The following is a 19,867-nucleotide window of genomic DNA, read 5'->3' on the forward strand; positions in this document are numbered from 1 at the left end:
GGGTCTGGACACTCATGGGTCTGGACGCTTAGGGGTCTGGACACTCATGGGTCTGGACGCTCAGGGGTCTGGACACTCATGGGTCTGGACGTTCAGGGGTCTGGACACTCATGGGTCTGGACGCTCAGGGGTCTGGACGCTCATGGGTCTGGACACTCATGGGTCTGGACGCTCATGGGTCTGGACACTCATGGGTCTGGACGCTCAGCGGTCTGGATGCTCATGGGTCTGGACGCTCAGGGGTCTGGACACTCATGGGTCTCAACTGTCAGGGGTCTGGACGTTCACGGTTCCTGACGCACAGGGGTCTGAATGCTCAGGGGTATGGACGCTCAGGGGCCTGGACGCTCAGGGGTCCGGATGCTCAGGGGTCCGGACGCTCAGGATGATCTTCACATTTCCATCATTCCTAATAGCCTCACTGCTGTGAGGGGAAATAAAAAAAGTCAGTGCTCTACAGAAGACAGATTAAAATTATGCCCTGTTTTGTAAAAAAAAAAAAAAAAAAAAAAAAAAAATCAATCATATTTCAATTTGAATCCCCATAACATTTTTTGTTTTATTTTTTTATTTTTTTATTTTTTTATTTTTTTACAGCAAACAATTAAATGATTCATTACAATTTAAATACAAATATTATCATATTTCCCTGACAGTACAAAATTTTACCACTTTGTCAATGTAGGTCATTTGAGAGTGTCACTTGTGCATTTGATCAAAAAAATCTCTGAATGTGCTCTGTACAGAAACTGTGGCATGTAGGGTCTCAGAGAAATTCACTAAAATAAAAGTCTATGCTTGGGTTCCAGGAGGATATGATTATTATGCATGCGGGCAGAGTTAACACGTTTACATTAATTTACAAATCAACATCTGACTGACTAACAATCTCAAAATATTTGTATTTCTAGAAATCAATTTCTCACACAATAGGACTTTAAAAAAAAAAAAAAAAAAAAAGCTTAAAAAACAACAACAAACAAATAAATAAAAGTTGTCCAGCCGTCGGTTTAATACTGCCATCTAGTGTTACATTACTGCACTGCTGACTGTTTGAATAATCTCTGCGATGCACTCGTGACGTCAGGAAACGAATTATTTATATTTTATTATATTCAGAAATTATTTAAAATATAAATTATTACTGTTTAATTAATTAATTAACTAATTAATTATGTTTTTACTTAACTAACACATTTTGTGTGTGAATAAGTTTTTGTTTATAGTGTTCATTAAAAAAATTAATTACTAAACCTGAAATAATTAAAGTAATTTAAAGCTAAATTGAAATATATATATATATATATATATATATATATATATATATATATATATATATATATATATATATATATATATATATATATATATAGAAGCACATACAATAAGAAAAACCTAAACTTAAAATAAAAACAGATTATGCTAAAATAATTCTGGTTCAGAATGCATTACATTTACATTTTAGTCATTTTACAGACAGTTTTACCTAAAGTGACTCATAAATGAGGAAATATAAAGCAATCAAAACCATCAAAATAGCAACGATATGTAAGTGCTGTAACCACTGATCTATATATATATATATATATACATTATTAGTGGCTGTAACACGTCTCGGTTAGTCTAACGCAGGTGTGTTATTTTTTTTATATATATATATATATATATATATATATATATATATATATATATATATATATATATATATATAATAAATAAAATGAAAACATGTTAATAGAATAATGAGTGTAAATATTAGAGTGTCAGAGTTTTTATAATAAAAAAGTAGATAGAATAGAGTATGCTTTTATTAGAGATATTTCAAGTATATATATATATATATATATATATATATATATAAAAAAATCTAGTGTAGTGAACGTAGATGGAAGAGATGGTAGGGACTGAGTTCACTGTCATTCCTGCAGGTGGGAACAGTTAAGGTTAAAGTTTGGGAAACTGTGTCTCTGTGTCTCTTTGGGATGACACTATAATGCACCGTTTACTTGCAGAACGCAAGCTTCTGGAGGATAAACCATATCTGAAATGTTAATTAATGCTACAAAAGTATTTAAATAATAGTGAAATAACACTGCATTCTCTGTGTGCATAAATTTTGCTCTCCAGAATGAGAAATGTTGCCATCCCAATACAGCCGGTGGTGTGCTTAATGAATTAAATAATAATAATAATAAAAAAAAACTTTTTTCATTATGCAATATATGTATATTTACTATTTCTATATGAAATGAGTCCCAGATGTTTTCTTGACAGGCTTTTGCTGACATAGACATGACATTCAGCTGCTCGTGTTTCATTTTAAAGGGGGGGGGGGGGGGTGAAATGCTCGTTTTCACTCAATATCCTGTTAATCTTGAGTACCTATAGAGTAGTACTGCATCCTTCATAACTCCAAAAAGTCTTTAGTTTTATTATATTCATAAGAGAAAGATAGTCTGTACCGATTTTTCCCGGAAAAACACGACCGGCTGGAGGCGTGACGTGTGGGCGGAGCTAAAGAATCACGAGCGCCAGTAGGCTTTTGCGTTGAGAGCATGTGGAAGCTGTGACATTACCGTGAGGGAAAACCCATCATCCAAAACAAACCATGGCTTACAGTCAGATTCAGCCGTTTATTTATGACCCAGAATCAGATCCAGAGGCTGAAATTTAACAAGAGCAGCATCAGCAACGGTGTCTCTATGTGGTATGTACTGAAACTGTATATATTTGCTTAGCGGTTTTGGAAAATGACTAAGTTCCACTTTATGTCGTCTTTTTTTTTTTTTTTAAGCTGTACATGTGGAAAGTGCAGTTTGATGACAACATTGCATGTTGTTTACTTGATGTGCTTACTCGCCGATAGCTAAGTTAACAACACAGAGATATTTTAAGCAGTTTTACTCACCGCCTGCGGTTCCAACACACGATCGTGACCCTTTTTCGTAGAGACTGCATTATCCTTAAGAAATAAACGATGTGCAAATCCGGCGTCAAACTGGGCCTTGTTTGTAAAACAAGCATCTTCGAAATGCAGGGAACAAACACAAACACTTGCACAACTCCGTTGATGCTCTGTAAAAATAAACTCCATCCACTGGTCCCTTAATGCTGTTTTTTTTTTTGGTAATCTGTGCAGGGTTGTCTTACACTTCTTTTTGTGACTTTTCGCGACGCTCTCGCTCTGATCAGTGAAGTCTGTGCTCTCAGTGCTCTGCTATACGGGAGCGCGCGCTCTTCCGGCAGAAGTGCCTCAGGACCCATATAAGGAAATTCCGCTCCATCTAACGTCACACAGAGTCATACTCAAAAAAAACTTTCCGAAACTTGTGACAAACCAACGTACAACTTAATTTTTGAAACTTTGTCCATGTTTAGCATGGGAATCCAACTCTTTAACAGTGTAAAAAACTCAGTATGCATGAAATAGCATTTCACCCCCCCTTTAAATGTAAATGCTGTAGTCAGTGTAACTGGTGTCTGTAAGTGTGCTGAGTGATGTTTGTGTGTGTTGTGGAGAGAACTGGTTCCCTGCACTGTCCCAGCTGATGTCTGCGGTGCAGGCAGAGGACGTCTTTACAGTGGGAGAGGTAGAGGTCGCACAGGTGAGTCTGTTCTCTGTGACAGGTCACATGATGTCTAGGGCAGGGTCCCAGACCCAGCTTGGTCCAACCGCACCGTGAGACATTATGACAACTGTAGCACCATTTTACTGTTTCAACACTTAAAAGTAAGTACTTTGTCAAAACAACAGAGCTGTACACTCTACAAGAGCTTGGTTCTGTTCATGGTAATGATCTGTCAGCGCAGTATCCTCTATAATTAGGGCTGGGCGATAAAACCATGATCATCACTAGGGATGCACCAGTTGATCAGACATAAATCAGAAGAATGACATTCCACTGTTGTGTGTCAGATACATCAGTCATTTAGCCAACGGTCTGTGGGCGTGACGTCTGAAGCTGAGACTGATTTAATATGTCTCATCGAGTGCCTCATTTACACATGGTATTAACTCTTTCCCCGTCATTCTCACTGTTATACAGTAGGAGGCACTATTAACACATCTTCTGAAAGAGTACTGAATCTCCAGATTCTCCAAACACAGTGAAGAAGCAGCAGAAACAAGCCATCACATGTGTGAGTAGATGCATATGTAAAATAACATGATCATCAAACATTAAACCGCATTTAAAGCAAAACTGTCTAATGTTAACTAAAAAAATGTTGACCTAGGAAGTGGTTTGAGACTGCAGCTTTTGGGTGTTGATGGAAGCGATCGACTTCATCTGTGTTTGCTTTATCGCTCTGAATCCGATCCAGCTGTAATCTTTGACAACGCGGTTTTTGTTCAAAAAATTGCTTTTTTATTTTTTTAATGAAACTATCCATATTCAGTTGTCAGAAAGAGAATGCATTTATTTATTTATTTTTTTAAACAGAGGCTCTGTTCTTTTGACTTGCATGCTCTGATTTTCATGTAACAATATATATACAAGACTGTGGCAGCCTGCATGTGTTTCAAAGCGAAGCACACAGTTTGCTCACGTGATCAGCTCGAGATCGGGAGACAGTTGCATAAACATAGCTACTATTTTAAGACTGGGTCTTAACAACTGGTCTCACCAGCTAGCAGTAGAAAAGGGTGATTATGACCAGTCTTGAAGAAAAAAAATATTAGATTTACTTTTTAAGACTAAGGAGTTTCCACCAAAATAAAAGCTCAACTGCAGTTTTTTTTATTTTATTTTTTATCAAAATAAAAGCTCAAGGGTTCATCTCTTGCAAATCAGGGCCTACAATTAACAGAGTGCATAGAGAAAAGACTTCACGGGCACAGCATGCTCAAAATATTGGAAGAAAAATATTAATATTTTGAATAAAATGCATCAGACAGATGAATTAAGCTTTAAAATGTGCACAGTCCCACAAAATTCTATAAAAAACACTGGATCTCTTTTGGTAAATCAATCTGACAGGTTTTAAGATCAAAACGATTTGGATATGTCTTTTAAATGGTGTGCATTTGTTCTGTGTATCGCCTGAGGACGCTGTTTGTGGTTTGTGGATCACAGGACCACTTCTCTAAATAACTACCCTTAAAATACCACAATGCCACAGTATGTGTGTGAGAGGAGAGACCAGATGAAATCATGAACAAACTATTTTTGTACATTTCTTCTGTAGAGCTGCACAGTTGATTATATTTTAATTGTGATCATCAATTAAAACCTGCAATCACCACAATCACCTGCAGTTATTTATTTATTTATCCCAAAAACGTTTTGTTTCACATTTGTTTTATCTTGGATCCCACAAGCGCTCATGTTACGTTTGCCAGATATCAAATGTTTAAATCCCCCAATCAGAACTTATCTCTTAAACTAATTCATTTTCTGCTCAGTGGTTTACTTAATCTTCCCAACCTGGCAACCATCATGCATTCTCTCCCTGTACATTATGATCTGAAAACAACTATAAACATAAATGAAAGTGAAATTAAAGTGTCATATAGGCAGTGTGTTTTCTTTCACGCTGTTGTTTGTGCTTACTGCACTGAATGCACTTCATTCAAAAAGTAGAAAATAGACTAACTTCCGGGCAAATTCAAAACATGGGAAGATGTGTTAAACAAGTTTGCCTGCATCACTTGACTGCTCTAAAAAGCAGAATAATCTGTCTTCACATGAATCCCTCTCTGTGTCGAAGTGCACTGAACATAAATGCTTGGGTCATAATGAGGAAACAGGAAAGTAGTTGTGCAAGCAGTCACGGCTGAACCACTTTCTCTAATATAGTTATACATTGGACCTTTATTTTCTTTTATTTATTTATTATTTGTCAGCACGGTCTAGATAACTGTTGTTGGTGTGATCAGAAGCACTGATGAATCCACAATCGACATCAAGTGTAAGGTGGATGACATGACGGCGGCTCCCATGGATGTGAAGCAGTGGATCGACACCGAGGTACTTATTGAAATCTGACTTTTTTCTTTTTTTTTTTGATAAAAAAACAGGTTTATTGTCAGTGGTGTAATGTTACGAAGTAAAAATAATTTGTTACAGTATTTATGTATTTTTGGGGGCAGTATCTGTACTTATATTTCCAACTTTTGTCTGTACAAAATTTCCACATTTCCAACTTTTACTCCACTACATTTCCTAAATAAAATGTGTACTTTCACTTCAATACATTTCCCGTAAGTATATTCATTACTTATTATACTTTATATATAATAGTCAGAAGAACACCGACTTCAGGTTTGATAAATCAGTGGTCTGGCATTTGCTGGTTAGACTCACCTTCGCTCACGTGCAAACAAGTGCATGTCGCACACAACCACGAATGATTTCATTTCCCACTGAAGTCGAGTCTGAGGTGTGGGATATACAGTACGTCTGCGATAATATGGTAGGTGTTGTTGTAATGATGTGCACACGCATTGATTTATTAGTCTATTAAAACTCAATATTCCAGGCATTCTAAATTGTAAATGGCAGAAATGCTACTGTATGCTTTTTAAATTTATATAATTGAATTTAGGCCTACTTAACTTAATCTATATCACACAAAGAGTACCGTTTTTCTGCAGATGCATGAACACATAAAAAATCATGTTATGCTAATTCAGTAATGCAATAAATAACTTACATTTTAGACATAATATTGCTAGTTTTTACTCAGTTTTGCCAACGAAAATAGTTCCAAATGAAGATCACAGCACTTATTTGCGTCTCTAAGCAATGGATGGCCGTTTACTTATTGAATGAATCAGCTTTTTGAACGAATCAGTTGAATAAATGATTCAGTGATTCATTAGCACAGTCAAATGCTTTGTTTCTTAATGAATCAGCCATTTGAATGAATCGGTTGAATCTCAATGACTCACTCATTAACATTTACTAGCTGTCCCCTACTGGGGGTTTTAATTTCACATATCAACCTTTTTTTCATGTTTTAAATTATTTCACAGTTTTTCAAAAATTGTATGCTGAAAACAAAACATTTGGCCTTTTTATACATCTGTATATGCAGTTTAAATTAATCCATGTCCCCTCTGAGAAACATAAACTGTAAATACATGCTATTTCAGATACAGATTCCAGAAATGTTTTCTTTTGTTGGAATGAAAGATACTAAGTACAGACAAAGTGCTGCTTATTCTTACCCAAAAAAACCATAATGGAAATTATCTTGCTAATCAAGCTGTATTTGTGTATATATATATATATATATATATATATATATATATATATATATGCTTCTTTTACATTTGGCATTTACTTGTACTTTTATTTTCAATACTTAAGTATGTTTAAGATTTAAAAAGTACTTTTCATACTTAAGTACAATAAATGAATAATATTAAATCAGTTCAAAATATGAACAAAAACTATAATGGTATCCTAGTGATACAGCACTGGCATATAAATGAGTAAATAAAGTCATGGATGTTTCTAAAGTGAATAGATTTGTCTTGTGCTTGGCTTTGTTTTATGAGAAAGTCTTAAAGTGGTCATGAACTGGCTTTTTAATTATTTTATACTGCTGTCTGAGGTTCACTCATGACGTTTGGTTGATTTTGAATACATTCAAAAACATCAAAATCAATAAGTAGTAGGTTATTTTCGAGAAATGTTCAGTTTTTATTTGCATTGAAGACTTGGAAGTAAATGCCTACTGCTGTGATCTATAAAAAATATCTTCCTGCCCTCCAGCTGCATTTTGCACCGCAGCAATGATGTCATGCGCAAACAACCTATTGACGTATTGTGCTTCTTTCAATTTATTCTTTAATGTTTCTTTACTTGGCCTTTGAAAACTATTAAATTTACCGACATCAAACTTGCAGAAACCCAGATGAAATGATGTTTTAATGTCCTTCTTTAGAAGCCACAAAGATCTGGAAAAGTCATGGAAATTGTCGGCTCCAAAAGCTTTGTTTTTGTTTTTCCAGGACATGGGTGTTGATAACTCAATCATTCCTCCAGGCTCCTACGTCAAGGTCTCAGGCAACCTTCGCTCTTTTCATGTCAGAACGTATGTGCAACTCATATAAATGAAGGGAAATGAAAGTGCTGTTTTATATGCTCTCACGTGTGTAAGCTGAAGTCCAGAAGTGTGGACGTTGGAGTTGATACATTATTTGATTATCAAAATATAAGTTCCTGTGCATTCTGCAGATTAAGACATTATCGAATCTTTACTCCATGCACTTAATATCACTGTTTATATTCCTCTGCATTTATCGCAGTATGTTGTTTGGTTTCTGCTGGAAGAGTGTAAGTGAAGCCCGCAGATTCATAACTCCCTTCTATTTAAGAGTGTTTCGTGAAATAGAGTAACTCTACTTGCCCATTGGTCTCTATGCATCATCAACTCCTGAAAATCGTATATTTATATGATTATATATGTGTAGATAAAACACCAGTATGGCCCTCGCTGGTGTGTTTTTCCTCTATCTTCTATGCAGTATTGGACTGATTGTTTGGTTCTATTGCAGGATAACCGATCTTTGTTTGCATTCAGCGTCTGAGTGCTGGAGGGTATTAATGAAGTAACTTCACACTTGCAGGAGGTTGTGAATACTCATCTGCAGCGGAGCAAACCACAGAACACGGTTAGACTATCTTTCTCACTCAACACTTCTGCTTTTCACTCACACATGCTGGACTCTGGAGCTCACAGCTAGTCATTTTTTTATATTCTTTTATTTATAAAATGTGACAGCCAAGTATGGTGACCAATACTCAGAATTTGTGCTCTGCATATAGCCCATCCAAAGTGCACACATACATACACACAGCAGTGAACACATACACGGAGCAGTGTTCATCATTTATGCTGCGGTGCCCGGGGAGCAGTTGGGGGTTCAGGTGCCTTGCTCAAGGGTACCCAAGTCATGCTATTGCTGGCCCGAGACTCGAACCCACAACCCTTGGGTTATGAGTTAAACTCTTTATTCATACATGACAGGGATGGTTACACATGAAACAAATACAGGGATCCTTATGGCTGCATTTCACTGCCATAAATAACCGAGCATACAACTGATGCTTGCGAGCGTGGTAAATCACTTCCGCGAGAGGAAAACAAAATCCGACGCAAGGAAATGGGAGCCTGCAAGCTCATTTCAAACTCTCGTGATCACGTGACATGTCCTATGCGTGCAATACAAGCCCTCACGCATGCATGATCATTCCCTACATCCCCCACAACATTTTTATTTTCGTCAGTCTTGGGGCGGGGCTTGCTGTTTAAAGGGTTAGTTCACCCAATAATCAAAATTATGTAATTAATAACTCAACCTCATGTCGTTCCAAACCCGTAAGATCTCCGTTTATCTTCAGAACACAGTTTAAGATATTTTAGATTTAGTCCGAGAGCTCTCAGTCCCTCCATTGAAACTGTGTGTACGGTATATTGTCCATGTCCAGAAAGGTAATAAAAGTAGTCCATGTGACATCAAAGGGTCAGTTAGAATTTTTTTAAGCATCGAAAATACATTTTGGTCCAAAAATGACAAAAACTATGACTTTATTCAGGATTGTCTTCTCTTCCATGTCTGTTGTGAGAGAGTTCAAAACAAAGAAGTTTGTGATATCCGGTTCACGAATGAATCACTCGATGTAACCGGATATTTTTGAACCAGTTCACCAAATTGAGCTGAATTGTTTTAAACGGTTCTCGTCTCCAATACGCATTAATCCACAAATGACTTAAGCTGTTAACTTGTTTAATGTGGCTGACAATCCCTCTGAGTTCAAACAAACCAATATCCCGGAGTAATTCATTTACTCAAACAGTACACTGACTGAACTGCTGTGAAGAGAGAACTGAAGATAATGATAATGACTCGTTCACCGTTTTTATTCAGTTTAAATAGACTGTAGTATACCGGTCCTCTCTGCTGTAGTGATGTGTCGTTCTTGAACGATTCATTCATTTTGAACGAATCTTTAATGTGACTCGGGAAGAACGAGTCGTCTCGGGGAGTGATTCGTTCAGTCGCGCATGCACATTATTAGGTATAGGTTCTGTTCTAGTAGTAGTAATTCACCTGTCAGTCAATGCAGTCTTTAGCCGGAAAGAGAATTGATTAGTTCATAGTTCGGGTCTATCGGGTTTTTGACTCGTTCCTTAATCACGTGACAGCCCCATACGCTTACCCAATGCAGTATGAGCCGGAAAGAGAATTGATTAGTTAATCTCATGAGTCTTCGGGTCGAGTCATTCCTTAATCATGTGACAGACCCACACGCTAAAACCATAGACAGTAAAAGAATGCAGTATTGAGCTGAAAAGAGAATTGATTAGTTCATCTTTCGGTTCTTCGGGTTTTTCGTTCTTTTTTCCCGTGATGTGACAACATTGGCTAGAGTAATTAGTTAATTTAAAACTTTCCTTACAAATGGGTGCGTAGTAGGCTACGTATTTATTATTATTATAATTATTTACTCTTACAGTTACGGGATGAATTTCTTTTTTCAAATTATTGCTTTTAATTTCTGTCATGATGGTACTTTTCCATAACACTGAATGTGGAAATAAAGAGTTGGTTATGCTTAAAATGTTGAATTTTTTTTTTCTGTTTGTTTTTGTTTAGTTGCGCAGTTATTAAAGGGGGGGTGAAATGCTCGTTTTCACTCAATATCCTGTTAATCTTGAGTACCTATAGAGTAGTACTGCATCCTTCATAACTCCAAAAAGTCTTTAGTTTTATTATATTCATAAGAGAAAGATAGTCTACAGTCAGATTCAGCCGTTTATTTATGATCCAGAATCAGATCCCGAGGCTGAAACTGAACGAGAGCAGCAACAGCAACGACTCGGTTCTCCGGCATGGGAGGCGGACGCACTAACAAGGAGGCAGAGATATTTGAAGCAGTTTTACTCACCGCATGCGGTTCCAACACACGATCGTGACCCTTTTTCGTTGGGACTGCATTATCCTTAAGAAATAAACGATGTGTAAATCCGTCGTCAAACTGGGCCTTGTTTGTAAAACAAGCATCTTCGAAATGCAGGGAACAAACACAAACACTTGCACAACTCCGTTGATGCTCTGTAAAAATAAACTCCATCCACTGGTCCCTTAATGCTGTTTCTCTTTTGGTAATCTGTGCAGGGTTGTCTTGCCCTGGCAACCAAAAACACACTTCTTTTGTGACATTTGGCGACGCTCTCGCTCTGATCAGTGAAGTCTGTTGTGCTCTCAGTGCTCTGCTATACGGGAGCGCGCTCTTCCGGCAGAAGTGCCTCAGGACCCATATAAGGAAATTCCGCTCCATCTAACGTCACACAGACCCATACTCTAAAAAACTTTCCGAAACTTGTGACAAACTGGAATGAGTATTTTGGGAACAAAAATACTCCTTCAAACGTGCAACTTAATTTTTGAAACTTTGTCCATGTTTAGCATGGGAATCCAACTCTTTAACAGTGTAAAAAACTCAGTATGCATGAAATAGCATTTCACCCCCCCCCCCCTTAAATCAGATTGTCTGTGTAAACCATACTTTTGTAACATATGACACTTTATAAACATTAAAAAAACACGGTGTACATACTTTTGAATTGTTGTTTATGGTTTATTTTTGTGCCAGAAAGCTTTGTAACAAAGAGGACAACTATTCCAGAATAAATTAAAATAATTAAAATGTAAATAATTAAAAATGAAATTAAAATTAAAAGATAATAAAGCCACAGGGTCTAATAACCTTAACAAATGAACTTTAAAAGTACAATATAAAAAAGAAAAGAAAAAAAAAAAAAGAAACTAAATATTGCACAAAAAGCTATGTTTTTTTTATATAATAATTTTAAATGAATACATTTTAAAATAACACTTTTGTGCCAAAATAAAAACTTTATATCAAAGAGGATAACTATTCCCAAAATTATTTTAAACTTTTGAATAAAAAATAAATGAAAATTAAGAGATACTAAAGCTACGGAGCCTAACAATAACAAATTACCTTTAAAATCACAACAACAGCAACAAAAATATTGCACAACAAGCTAGTCTTTTTCTAAATAAATAAAAATAAATAAGTTTAAAATAAATAACACACTGTGGCTATATTTTTAGGACTTGCTTTAAGGCATGTTTGCATTATAAAAAAAACAAGCTCCCTGATCTTGGGAGTCTGTGAGTTCTTCTATCTGAGATAATCTGCCCAGTTTTAGAAAAAAAAAAATTTCAGATGGCACGGATGTGGCCACAATGCAAAGCCTTGTCTTTGTGACTTCAGAAAGGCTTTTGTATACTGGTGAACATCTCCTCCACCAGGCCAGAGGGTCTGATGTGCGGGGTAAGAGTGGCTCTGCAAGGTTGGCCCGCATCTCCATCATGACATCTGAGGTCTTAGAAGAGGTAGCAGAAGGCCTCAAACTTGCTACCCTATCATCAAAGTCTTCCCAAAACATGGCCCCTGCATTGGCAGTCGTACCAGGATCTGAAACTCCTCACTCTGAGCTGGGTTAAAACTGTTAAAGCTGAAGTTATCATAACCTTAATTTCTTAAACTAACATTAATAATTCAAATTCAGAATTTTATTTGCTTTTAATGTATGTCATTATGTCCTTTTTTGAGCAATCTTCTTATACATATATTACACCAATATGTCAAGTCTGCCTAGGAAAAGGAATTATTATACCAGCAAACTCAAAATTGGAGTAAAAATGAACAAACTAGTCTATAAATACTTTTTTTGTAAGCTTGGATTGTTGTATTATTATATAGCCTAGTGTTTATTTACCCATAGACAGTCAAGAAGACAAATTAATCAATATTTTATTTATAAAAGGGTTCTATTTATTTATAAAATAATAACAAACCACAGATCCTCAACAAACAGTAACAAAAACACAGTGAAATGTCAGAAATAGCGCATGGGTCTGTCACGCGATTAAGGAACGAGTCAAACTCGACCCGAGACCCGAAAGACTACTAATCAATTCTCTTTCCGGCTCAAGAACATGTTGGTTTTGCGTATGGGTCTGTCACGTGATTAAGGAATGACTTAAACCCGAAGACTTCTTGTCAGATAAGAGGTGAGGTGAGCTAATCACAGACTGAAGACCCAGGTAAAGAATTAATATTTTTTTCTATATCTTATAGCATTTTAGTTTTGTATTGTTTGCAGTGTGATCAACGTTTGTGTAAGTACTAGATGTGTTGGGTAAGTAGCACTTAATATTTTAATTACATTTTGCTAATATGAACAAAATGAATGAAATGAATCGAAAAAAAGATTCGTTCATTTTGCTGAATGAGACTCAAAAGTCTGAGTCGGTAAAATGATCCAAACTTCCCATCACTACTCTGCTGTTCCAAGGACGTTTTTGCTCATGTGAAATGGATGATCTTTTCCATCTAGTTTACATTAAAAAATTAAAAATATTATAATTTATCATTTAGATGCATTGTGAATATGGAAACATGTGGATATGTGCAGAATGAGACGTGAACAATAACTTCTAAATACATCTAGCCAAACCTGCGCTTACTTGTCCTCGTATGCAAGCACGCTTGCACTGCCATGATCTATTGCACTGTAATGCACTCTAAATTTATCAGTTACAAATTATTACTACTTACCTATAAGCCCTAAATGGTTTAGCTTCTGTGTACCTAACTAGTCTTATACCACATTACAATCCATCTCGCTCCCTAAGGTGACAAAACGCTGGACTTTTGGTAGTTCCTAGGATAGCAAAGTCCACAAAAGGAGGTAGAGCTTTTTCACATTTGGCTCCCAAACTCTGAAATAGCCTTCCTGATAATGTTCGGGTGTTCAGACACACTCTCTTTGTTTAAATCTAGATTAAAAACGCATCTCTTTCGCCAAGTATTTGGATAATGTATCTCTTAAATTGTGACTGCAGTTGCATCTGATCAACAGGTGCATTCTTATTCTTTAGCTTGGGTTAAACTAATTAATTTTACTTTGTTGGAACAGCAGCTATGTTAATGATGTCTCTATTTGTTTCTATGTTTTGCCACGGGATTTACATCGTCTGGTTGACTACGTCTTGTATATATTTTTCAGAAAAATCCTGTCATATGCACACAAACTGACAGTCACCACTTATAAGCTACTAATAAATATTGTAGAAACGTAATTTTCTGTAATGTAATTGCTTTGTAATGATTTGTATCGTAAAAAGCGCTGTACAAATAAACTTGAATTGTACTGAATTGAATTGAACTGAATTAAATGCCAGATTTTTTTAAACAAATAGGCCTAGCCGAAAGTAAAAATTGTGCAGAACAGGATCAAATAAAGTACTGGTCATAATACTTGCATGAAATGTTTGATGTGAAAAAAGTGGTTCACTTGACTGCGCAGCACAGCCAAAAGTGCCACAGTTACTTTTGGGATAATTTATATTTAAATACTATAGTGTCATTTGAAAACATTGCAATTGCTTTTTAAAATACAACAACGAGCACCACGAAACCATTTAAAGAGGCGCAATTAGTGATCTCCTTGACTGGAAACAGTCAGCAAAGTAAAATGATCTCAAACGTATGGCGCGCTCTCTTCATTTTATCAAATGATCATAATCACATCTATTCATTTTACAGTCCTGCTAATAGCATTTTATTCAGACTAAAACCCCTTTAATTTGGGTGAGAAAGCTTTTTTTCAAAATGGCTTTAGCCATAATAATAATACCACTGCAGTGGTTAATTTAAACAGCGATCGATCATGGAAATGATCGAATATTGACATCCCTAAATGAAAATGAGTTGGATGGAAACCTGGAAATCGGCGCCACTAGACACGGATATCGGCCGATGCCGATATATAAAAAAAATGACAAATAAATAATATAAAAGACCGATATATCAGTCGGCCTCTACCACAAATACCTTGTTTGTAATTGGTTTATTGGTTGTGTCTCATCGTGCCGCACACATTGCATCACAGTATGGTGAGGGGCATAACATTTCCATCACACGCTCGAGGAATTCAGCCAATCACAATGCACTGGACAGCTGGCCAATCAGAGCAGACCTCCCTTTTCAAAATGATGAGCTTTGTAAAAATGTACGCGTTTCAGAAATTAATAATAATAATTCATTACATTTATATAGTGCTTTTCTAGGCACTCAAAGCGCTTACATAGTCATGGGGTACCTCCTCATCCTAGAAAGGAGGAGCATAGAGGAGCAACAATAAAACACATGGAGTAAAAGGTTTAATTTTTTTTAAAGCACCTCAGGCTCATTTTTTTGGTTTGACTTGCTGTGTTAAAAGCTGGATGACTAATTAGATTGGTGCTCTTGTCCACATGATTGAATCTGCTGAAGTTGCAGTAAAACACTACTTGGTGGCAAGCAGAAAACAGACTTGCCGAACACACTTGATACCTTACGACGAAGAAGGAGTAAGTAGACCAAGAAGATGCATCGAGGCAAGATGAATATAGATCTGCTGGTCTCACTGGTGTCTAAACACAAAGGGCTTCATGACAAACATGTCAGCGACTACAAAAATCTTGATAAAGGGAGTTGTTATGGAGAAGAATTGCAGATAAAATAGGATTTGATGTGTATCGTATTGATGGATATTTCTGTTTTTCATTTAGCACCATCTAATGTCAAGGAGTGAATTGGGTATGAACACAAGAGACACGTAGATTAATGTAGACGATTAGCGCTCACGATAAGGTGTACAAGTCTTTATATGACCCCTTTAAAATGTACAGCTCAGAATTTAACATTATTTCTGTCTTAATCGTTATCCAGTTTCTGTGTGTGTCTGATGTTAGCAGCTCTGGAGGTTCATGTCCTTATATTTAGTGAGATGCAGACGAGCATCACGCACACTTGAGTTTGTGCAGCAGACCAAACTGTGGCTCACAGAGTGCACAGACTTAACTTTTAAAGTGTTAAAAAATAAAAAATCTAATTTTTATAGACACTAGTCCATATCATAATTTAATCCTACATCCCTAAATTTAATTTATTCTTCCAAAATTATAGGGCCCTAAATAATATAAAATATAATTTTGGAATATAATATTTAAACATAGGGGAACGCAGCAAATTATTGACCTGTTGAATATATCTCTCACTATTTCATAACTGCTTTATCTGTTGTGGCTGTGTTTGATAATCGATGCTCTTTCTGTTATAGATGAGAGGAGGTGGAGGAATGAGTGTGATGCACCCGTCACATACTAGCATGAGCTTCAAAGGAAGCTATTCTGGCGCTAGCATGATACTAGTCAATGGTTTGACTGCCAACCAGAGCCAAGTCAGTCAAAAATGCTTCATTGTACCAGAGTTGAATGTGACAACATTTGTTTGTGTGCACTTCCGTTCCTTCAGAGCTAAAGGCCACTGTCAAAGAAACCTGGGCTTCAGACCACCTCAGCAGTGCCACAAACTGATCACCTCCATGCCACGCCGAATTGAGGTAGTAATTAAACCAAAAAGAGCCCTTACCAAGTATTGTGTACATGTACAGTAAATGAACATACTTTCCAGAAGGCCAACAATTCACTAAAAATGCTTTATTTTTATAGGTCTTTTGAAGTATTCTAATTTGCGGAAATAGTGAATTGGTGGGTTTTTGTTAAATGTGAGCCAAAATCATCACAACTAAAAGAACCAAAGACTTAAAGGGTTAATTCAACCAAATATTAAAATTATGTCATTAATAACTCAGCCTCATGTCGTTCCAAACCTGTAAGACCTCCGTCCATCTTCAGAACACAGTTTAAGATATTTTAGATCTAGTCCGAAAACTTTCTGTCCCTCCATTGAAAATGTGTGTATCGTCTACTGTCCATGTCCAGTAAGGTAAGAAAAACATCTTCAAAGTAGTCCATGTGACATCAGAGGGTCAGTTAGAATTGTGTTCCGAAGATGAACGGAGGTCTTAAGGGTTTGGAACGACATGAGGCATTAATGACATCATTTTAATATAACTAACCCTTTAAATTACTTCAGTCTGTGTGCATTGAATTTAATACAAAAGTTTCACAATTTGCGTTGAATTACTGAAATAAATCTAAAATCTTTTTTTTTTTTTTTCATAGTTATCACTGAACAAGTATGTTGTGTTAAAATAAAATAATTATTAATTTCTAAAATAATATGTATCATGAAAGCAGAGAGATGTCATGACAAAAATTTTGTGATCATTTGAACACTACTGAATTAATTCAATGCACACATTTTCATTATGCAGAACTCTTTAATTAAGTATTTTTGTGAACTTAAATAAACAAATGTGTGTGTGCCACGCAAACCAGCAAAATATAAAGATGCAAACATGTAGGCCAAATAGAAAATGTATCTGTATCTAAGTTGATTATTAGCCTACTCTTGAGAGAGAACTGGGGCCCGTTTCACTAAGGAGGTTCAACCAACTCTGAGTTTAAACTTGAACTCTTAGTTGACTTACCCTGAGATGGGAAACTCTGAGTTTTCAGTTACAGAACAGCTGAAATCCGTTGGTTTAATCAACTCTAAATTGACTGACTCTGAGTTCAGTGCATGCACTGCAACTATAAAAATCTATTATTAAAGGAGCGCCGATATTATGATTCACCATGGCAACGGCTCACGCCAAAAAGCCGTCTGCATACTTCAGTACAAATACAATACAATACAAATATAATTCTTCTCAGTGTTATAATATCACATGTGAAAACTGGCAGAATGTTAGATGAACTAATAGCTAATCGTTTTATGGTATCTCATGGGCAAAAAATATATATGAAATAATAATATTAATAATAATATTTTAAGTGCATTTTTTTATTTTACAAATGATCTGCCAGTGTTAAGTGCTAAGTGTAAATAATAATTAGATGCTAGTTAAACTTTATACTGGCAGATGCATACAAGGCCCATTTGCACCTCAGTATTGTTATACATTAACAGGATGCAATAATAAGAGATTCTAAATGATTATATTTATTACAGTTATAAATAGTATCATTATTAAACACTCGTTAGGCACTTAACTTCCACTTTTGGAACATTTTATTGAAAATAAATTCTAATGTGACGTGATGGGAAAAGTGAGAAGAACGAGTTTGGCAAAAGCCGGACTCGAACCCAATCAATCACGTTACAAGTTAGTTTTCCGTGGCCAAAACATTACTGCCTACACCATTAAAGCCGTTATTCACATGTGTCGTATTTAACCTTATGTGTCGATGGAGGGCGAAGCTACAGTTGATTTGCACTTAGTAATAGACACTCAGAATAATCTTGTTTTCTATTTGCATTAAGATTATTTTTATTACCATACTGGCATATCATTTTACTTAAGTAAAATGCAATTATTTTTTAATTAAAAATAATTTTAATAATTTTTTAATTGTATAATTTTCTTATCAAGACAAGTCTTTCTGTCTTTCAGGGATGTAGAGGTCCTTTCTAGGTGCCGATCCACCATCTGGTCTGGATATTTACTGGATCGGATGTACGGGTGACTGCAGTGACCCTCTGATCTGGATACAGACTGGATCTGGTGGCTATACTATGCTATACAAATACTGGCACTTCACTACCAAGTTGGTGCTGAAAATTAAAAAATGTGATGATACCAGCGTCTCTGTAGTACCGGTAGTAAGTTACAGAGTATATTCAGTACCCGCAGCTGCATTCATTCGCTTCCATGTTAGTCTAAGCGCAGGGCTCCAGACTGTAGCCGAATATATACTAGTGTCTGTGAATATTAAACTGCAAAATACTATTTAAATATTACTTCTGCAAATTCTACATCTCTGTGGGTGACGGGCGCAGATGCGTGGGAGCTCGCTGTTTTGTAGTCTCTGTCGTGTGTCACTATATGAGGACACGAACGCAAAAACCGTCACTTCATGAGAATTTACTGTTTCATTTGAGAAACTGTCATATCATAAACACAGATAATTAAAGGTCTTCATGGCAACCCATCAAAATAAATGTTCGGTTTAACGTGAGTAAATTGACAATATATTAAGCTACTGTTGTAGCCTACAGTAGATTTAGCTATGCCTCTATGTAGTTATAATAATACGTTTCTATTAATAATAATAATTATGCCTAGACAGTTGCTTGTTTTTTACTTGTTTTGTTGTAAAGAGGTTATCTGATTAATATATATATTTTTTTATTCTTAGACTTATTTGTTGCAGTTTTTTTATACAGTTTTATTGTAAAACTAAAATACCTTTTTTTAGTTTGCGGTGTTAGAAATTTTGGTTGCATTTGAAGTTGTTTTTCGCTTAAGAAAATAAATATTATTACTGTCAAATTCATGTCAGATAATAAAAATACTGTAATAAATACAGTTCACCATGTATTTGTTCATGTTTTATTAAGGGATAAGTCTGAAGCACATAAAACAATTCGGTAACACTTTAGAATAAGGTTCCATTAGTTAATGTTAGTTAATGTATTAATTAACATGAACAAACAATGAATAATACATTTATTACTGTATTTATTCACCTTCGTTAATGTTAGTTAATGAAAATACAGTTATTCATTGTTAGTTCATGGTAATTCACAGTGCATTAACTAATGTTAACAAGCACAACTTTTGATTTAAATAATGCATTAGTAAATGTTGAAATTAACATGAACTAAGACTTATAAATGCTGTAGAAGGATTGTTCTTGCTTAGTTCATGTTAACGAAAGTAGTTAACTAACATTAACTAATGGAACCTTATTCTAAAGTGTTACCAACAATTCTAGCAATTTACACAGGACTAGTAGTATATACCCACACCACACCCAGGTATCAGATCAGTACTTGGTATCAGCCGATACCCTGAGCCCAGGTATCGGAATCGGTATCGGGAAGAGAAAAAGGGTATCGGAACATCTCTAATTCAAATACTG

At 35.8% G+C, this 19,867-nt stretch overlaps 1 long non-coding RNA gene across 1 annotated transcript; it reads left to right on the forward strand.

Moving 5' to 3' along the window:
* Positions 1-5,745: 5,745 nt before the first annotated feature.
* On the forward strand, positions 5,746-16,429 carry LOC113060076 (uncharacterized). The gene is made up of 4 exons (XR_003278187.1): positions 5,746-5,969; positions 7,961-8,043; positions 8,507-8,623; positions 16,156-16,429. It is a non-coding gene; the product is annotated as an uncharacterized LOC113060076 (long non-coding RNA).
* The last annotated feature ends 3,438 nt before the right edge of the window (positions 16,430-19,867 follow it).

Source organism: Carassius auratus, chromosome 41, assembly GCF_003368295.1.
Source record: "Carassius auratus strain Wakin chromosome 41, ASM336829v1, whole genome shotgun sequence".
In the NCBI taxonomy this organism is placed as follows: domain Eukaryota; kingdom Metazoa; phylum Chordata; class Actinopteri; order Cypriniformes; family Cyprinidae; genus Carassius; species Carassius auratus.